At 47.4% G+C, this 6,063-nt stretch overlaps 1 protein-coding gene across 1 annotated transcript in view; it reads right to left on the bottom strand.

The window, feature by feature from the left end:
- The window catches only part of PLEK2 (pleckstrin 2), an 18,065-nt gene that overhangs the window by 10,394 nt on the left and 1,608 nt on the right, over positions 1 to 6,063 (bottom strand). The window lies entirely within an intron of this gene.

Below are 6,063 nucleotides of genomic sequence, written 5' to 3'. Positions count from 1 at the left end.
TGTTCTGCTGAAGGACGAACCATCGCACCTTCCAGTTGTGGACAATGTGGCCCTACAGACAGACAGGAAAGCCCTGAGGTGAGGGGGCCGAGGGGAGGACACTGTGTCCAGGGAGAGGTGTCCAGTGGCACAGGCATCCGGACTGTCATGGAAACAACTCTCCAAAGAGGGAGAGAGCAATATTTATGTCTGTCACTCTTTGTTTGTCATCTCTTTTGAGTATGTAGCAAAGCCCTTTTTTAAAAAAAAAGATGACCGGTAAAGGGATCTTAACCCTTGACTTGGTGTTGTCAGCACCACGCTCAGCCAGTGAGCTAACCGGCCATCCCTATATAGGGATCCGAACCTATGGCGTTGGTGTTATCAGCATCACACTCACCTAGAGTTATTAAGGACAAGTGACAGTGTCAGCAGTGATGTTTCCATGGAAGCATCTTCCAATAGAAATGACACCACCCTGGTGCTGTTGGGCGTTTTTGTCTGGCTGCACTGTCCCTGGCTGGATAGCATCCCAGTCTGGTTCTCTGGCCTTCCAAATATTCCTGAGTTATTTAATATCCTTCACGAAATCCCTTCTGTTTAGACTCGCTAGAGTGGAATGTGTTATGTGCAACTACAGTCCTAACCGATAACAAGGGAGAGAAGTCTGAGGAGAAAGGCTGATGAGAAAGGACTTACTATGGTAGGTAGAAAATTCAAAGAAGCTGGTGACTGTCATAAAAATGTTCAGATACTTTGATCCAATAATTTCTCTTTGAGGACCTATGCTAAGTAAATAATCTAGACTATAGAAAAGGTTTTATGTATTGAGACACATAGGAATATTGCTTATAATAGTGAAAAAATGGAAAATAGTTGAAATGTATAGAAATACGATGCCTGGTGTTGGCTGCAGTGAACGGATTCCAGTCCTAACAGATGGGAGGCCACAGGTGGAGCCCTCAAGACTGAGCAGCCCGAGCCACTGAGAATCCGTTGTGATGGTCTTTGACACAGGCAAAGTGCTTTTTCTTATATTACTTCATATCATACCTAAAAATAACTCTAATAGTAGTTTAGGAAATATTTCTAGATATTTAGTATTTCTAAAAGTGTTTCTAGGATTTTTGAAAATTTCTGGAAGGATACCCCAGAAATGTTAACAGTGGTCACCTCTAGAGAGTAAGCCTGGATACAGGGGGACAAGAATGGAAACATTTTTCATTTTACACCATTGAGTACTATTCTAGTTTGTTTATTTTTTTATGCTATATATGTATTATTTTTATAATGGAAGAAATTTTTAATTCAAAATAAATGAAATTCAATAAACAAAATCCTAGAATGGAAACATTTTTCATTTTACACCATTGAGTACTATTCTAGTTTGTTTATTTTTTTATACTATATATGTATTATTTTTATAATGGAAGAAATTTTTAATTCAAAATAAATGAAATTCAATAAACAAAATCCCGATGAGATGATTGTGGAAATCATTCATTCATTCATTTTTCATTCAATAATCAATGACTAAATACTACTGCATCAAGACAAAGATGAACAAGTCTCTGCCCCAAGCCAGTGGGGAGACAGACAACTTACTCCACCCAGTGTAAGTTCCAGGACAGATGATCGGTGGGGCCCCCAGATCCCCTCCTTCTGGTAATCACACCCTTTTCTTCCCACATTTTACAAGCATTGGTCTGCGTGACCAATAGAATATGGCAGAGTGACGGTATGTCAATTCTGACATTTGGTTATAAATGACTTCTGCAGCTTCTTATTGGCTGTAACTCTCTCCCTCCCACCCTCCCTCCCTGATCATTCGCTCTGGGGAAAGCTAGCTGCCACGTGTGAGCAGCCCTGTAGAAAGGTGAGGAACTGAGGCCTCCAGCCAATAGCCATGTGAGTGAGCTTGGAAGTGACCCCTCAACCTGTCAAGGCTTCAGGTGACTGCCACACCATGAGAGACCCGGAGACAGAATCTTGTAGCTCAGCTCTTCTTGGACACCCAACCCTAAGAAACTGTGTGAGATAATAAATGTCTTGTTTAAAGATGCTAAGTTTTGGAGTAACTTGTACATAGCAGTAGATAACTAATACAGGGCATGATGGGAACCCCAAACAGGAACTCAGATGGAGGAGGGAGCTCAAAGGAGGGTGGGGTAGGGGTAGGAATGTTCCCTGGAGGGGTTGAGACAGGAGCTGCGTCTTGAAGACCATGTGCAGTTAGCCAGGTCAGGAAAGCAAGGAGGGGTGAGCATAAAACCACAGCCACTTCTGGGAAACTCCTGTAGTTCTACATGGTCTGGGCTCCAAGGCCTGTGGGAAAGGAATAGAAGTGAAGGGGACCAAGCTGGCAAGGGCTTCAGGTTCCATGTTGCAGAGTTTGATCTTTACATGTGGCCAGAGGAGAGTCCTTGAATAATTTTAAGCAGAAGGATAACAAGCTTAGGTTCTCATGTTAAAAGATCACTCTGACCACAGTGCAGCAGAACAGCTGAATGAAGCCGCTAAGACTGGGGCAGCGAGCTCAGCTGGAGGCTGCTGGAATAATCTACAAAACAGGCAGGAAAACACCATTGTCCTGCTCTACAGATAAGCCATGCCATGCGCAGATGGGATAAGTGACTGGCCCAAAGTCACCAGGCAAAGTGGGTCAGAGGTATAAGATGAAAAAGAACAAGGCCTCCCCAGGCATAGAGAAGACTCCCTCTCCAGGCTCCTTGTCAGTCAGCAGCTGGCTGGGGCCAGAGGCCAGCTGGAGCAGTGAGTGGCTTGGAGTTCCCAGAGCCCCTGCAGAGGGAGGAGGAAGGACCATAAGCTGGGATGGCACCTCGAGGCTGGGCTTAAGAAGCATAGAATGTCATAGCTGGAAAGACCCTTAGAAAAAGCCTATGTTACTCCTTAACTTTAAAGATGAGAAAATAGAGGCCCAGAAAGGTCTTGCCCAAGGCCCTACAACCCCCAAAAAGCAGAGATGGTCCTTGTTACGGGTTGAATTGTGTCCCCAAAAAAGATAAGTTGGAGTTCTAACCTCTGTGCCTGTGAATGAAATCTTATTTGGACATAGGGTCTTTGCAGATGTAATCAGGTTAAAATGAGGTCATGTTGGATTAGGGTGGGCACTAATCCAGCATGACTGGTGTCCTTATAGGAAGAGGAAAATATGAACACTGAGAGACACACTTGGAGAAGATGGTCATGTGATGACAGAGAGGGATTGGAGTGATGCATCTAAAGCCAAGGAACACCAAGGATGGCCGGCAAACCCCAGAAACTAGAGAACGCAAGGAAGGATTCTCCCCACGGGTTTCACGGGGAGCATGGCCCTACCAACACCTTGATTTTGGACTTCTAGCCTCCAGAACTCCCTCTAATCTTTTTTCTTCCATGGATATTTTTTCTTGACTCATACATTTTATATTTTTACTCTTTGGGTTTTAATACTATAAACATTTTTAATATCTGTATACCACAATTTACTTCATCATTTGTTTAATTGGGGAGACAGTTTTTTTCGCTACATAAATTACTCTGTTCATAAAGCTTTTACAGTACTGTATTTCCTTGGGATAGAGTCCTACAAATAAAATTGTGAGGCCAAGGGCCGGCCCGTGGCTCACTTGGGAGAGTGTGGTGCTGATAATACCAAGGCCACAGGTTCAGATCCCATATAGGGATGGCCGTCAGCTCACTTGGGAGAGTGTGGTGCTGATAATACCAAGGCCACAGGTTCAGATCCCATATAGGGATGGCCGTCAGCTCACTTGGGAGAGTGTGGTGCTGACAACACCAAGTCAAGGGTTAGGATCCCCTTACCGGTCATCTTTAAAAAAAAAAAAGAAAAAAAAAATCCCAAGATCAAAGCATTTTAACAGTGCAGCACATTGTTCAGGATGTGAGCCCTGCGGCAACACCTCTTCCTGCATGAAAAGCACTGCTTATCCAGCCTCCTTCCCTCACTCCCCTGAGAGCCAGGCCCAGTGAGCTCCCTGCACTTTGCATGGAGCTTTGCTTCTTTCTTGTCTGGGCCGAGTTAAGAGCAAATCCATCATGCCCCTGCCTGCCTGTCTCAGCGCCGCCTCACCAGTGATGACTGTTCTGCACACTGGCTTCCAGCTCGGGCCCTGCCCCACCTCTGGGCTGTACACCCTCCTAAATCTATGGAATCCCACTGCCACAGCCCTGAAACTTCTCCAGGGGACACAGGGGCTGCTGCTGCTACCCAGAAGGAAAGGGGACATGCGGGTGGGGAGAGAAAAAGTCAGGATTGATAAGCAGGTGGGGACCACAGCAGGGACACTGGGGCCATGTCCCTCACCTCAGTGTGCAGGAAGGGGTGTGGCTTCTGCTTGCCTCAGGGTCAGGCTCTAAAGCCCCGTCTTTGGGTTTGGCTGGCATGAGCTTTAGGTATTTCATTCAGCCAAGCCACCTTCCTTCTGCGGGCTTTGGGGCCAGACCAGTTGACTCTCCCCCCTTTTCTGCAGCCTGGGTTCCCAGGCCATCTGGAAGAGAACTCCCATCATTCTCCTGGCAACATCCTGGCAAGCTCTGTGGCTTTCCCTTTAGCCCTCTCTGACTCTGTGTGGTGATGGTGGTGGCGAATCATGTTAGGGAACCCCCGAAACAGGAGGAGGCCCCCAAACCCCCCACCTGAGGGCAGTTGTCCTTGTGTTAACTCCATTCCTCCACAGGCGCCTACCAGGGCCCAGCTATCAACATGCCAGCGAAAACCCCCTGCCCAACTAGCACTCCCACCTCACAAGCTGCAGTTCAGTGGGAGACGACAGAAGTTGCCCCAGGTTGTCTCTCGGAGGTGCAGCCACCTCCCATGCAGTGGGGACCAGCCTATCGTTTCAGTCACAGTGGCATGAAGTGGGCATGGCCTTCTGACCTGCTTGTATTCAGTCTGACCCTTGATCTGGCATCAGCCTCCTACCCTCCTTGCTTACAGTTTTGAGCAAATAACACACCCGCCCTCCTGAATCAAATTACATGCAACACAGTGTAGACACATTAGGTACAGAACATGAAAGTGATCTGACTTCAGGGCTTATGGGGCTGATCTGGCCACCAGGGAGGCAAGAGAGAGAGTCCCTTCATCCCTCATCACCCCCCTCCAAAGCTGTCCACTCAGCAGAAGAGCCAAAAGGCTCATGCCGGATCCGCACATCTGTAGGCTGTGCTACTATGTTAGCATGAGGGTTTGGTGCGAACTTCCTCTTGCAGCGGCTCCGTCGCTCATTTTCTACCCTGATCCCAGGCATCCCGTTTTTGTGTGGACTCTTACATACTGGGGCCACCTGGGGTGATGGGGAAGGACTGAGGATGGACAGACAGAACATGGGCTTCCAGTCCAAGCTCCTACTAGGTCTGGGGTTCTAGGCAAGCATTTCTTTCGGGAAGGACTGAGGATGGACAGACAGAACATGGGCTTCCAGTCCAAGCTCCTACTAGGTCTGAGGTTCTAGGCAAGCATTTCTTTCTTTTCTTTTCTTTTCTTCCTTCCTTCCTTCCTTCCTTCCTTCCTTCTTTCTTTCTTTCTTTCTTTTCCTTCCTTCTTTCCTTCTCTCTCTCTCTCTCTCTCTCTTTCTTTCTTTCTTTCTTTCTTTCTTTCTTTCTTTCTTTCTTTCTTTCTTTCTTTTCCTTCCTTCTTTCCTTCTCTCTCTCTCTCTCTCTTTCTTTTTTAAAAAAGATGACGGGCAAGGGGATCTTAACCCTTGACTTGGTGTTGTCAGCACCACGCTCTCCCAAGTGAGCCACGGGCCGGGCCGCGAGCATTTCTTTTTGATCCTCAGTTTCCTCATCTGTAATGGAATGATAACCACACCCACCGTTGCACGGCGCTGGATAGACAGGAACAGATTTGGGGTCCTGAACGGGACCATTGATCCTGGCTCCACCACCCGCCACCCGCCACTTCCGTGACCCTGTGCAGGTTACTTAACCTCTCTGAGCTGTCTTCCCCTTGGTGGAAGCGGGGGAAGGTGGTCCTACCGACCCTGCAGGACCGCTGAGAAGATTAGACTGGCAAACAGCAAGTGCTTAAGAAGCACAGCATTGCTCCCCCCCCCCCCA

Source organism: Galeopterus variegatus, unplaced genomic scaffold (genome assembly GCF_000696425.1).
Source record: "Galeopterus variegatus unplaced genomic scaffold, G_variegatus-3.0.2 Scaffold1325, whole genome shotgun sequence".
Taxonomy (NCBI): Eukaryota; Metazoa; Chordata; class Mammalia; order Dermoptera; family Cynocephalidae; genus Galeopterus; species Galeopterus variegatus.
The sequence above is the reverse complement of the archived record's forward strand: the minus strand, read 5'-3'. Positions and strand labels throughout refer to the sequence as shown.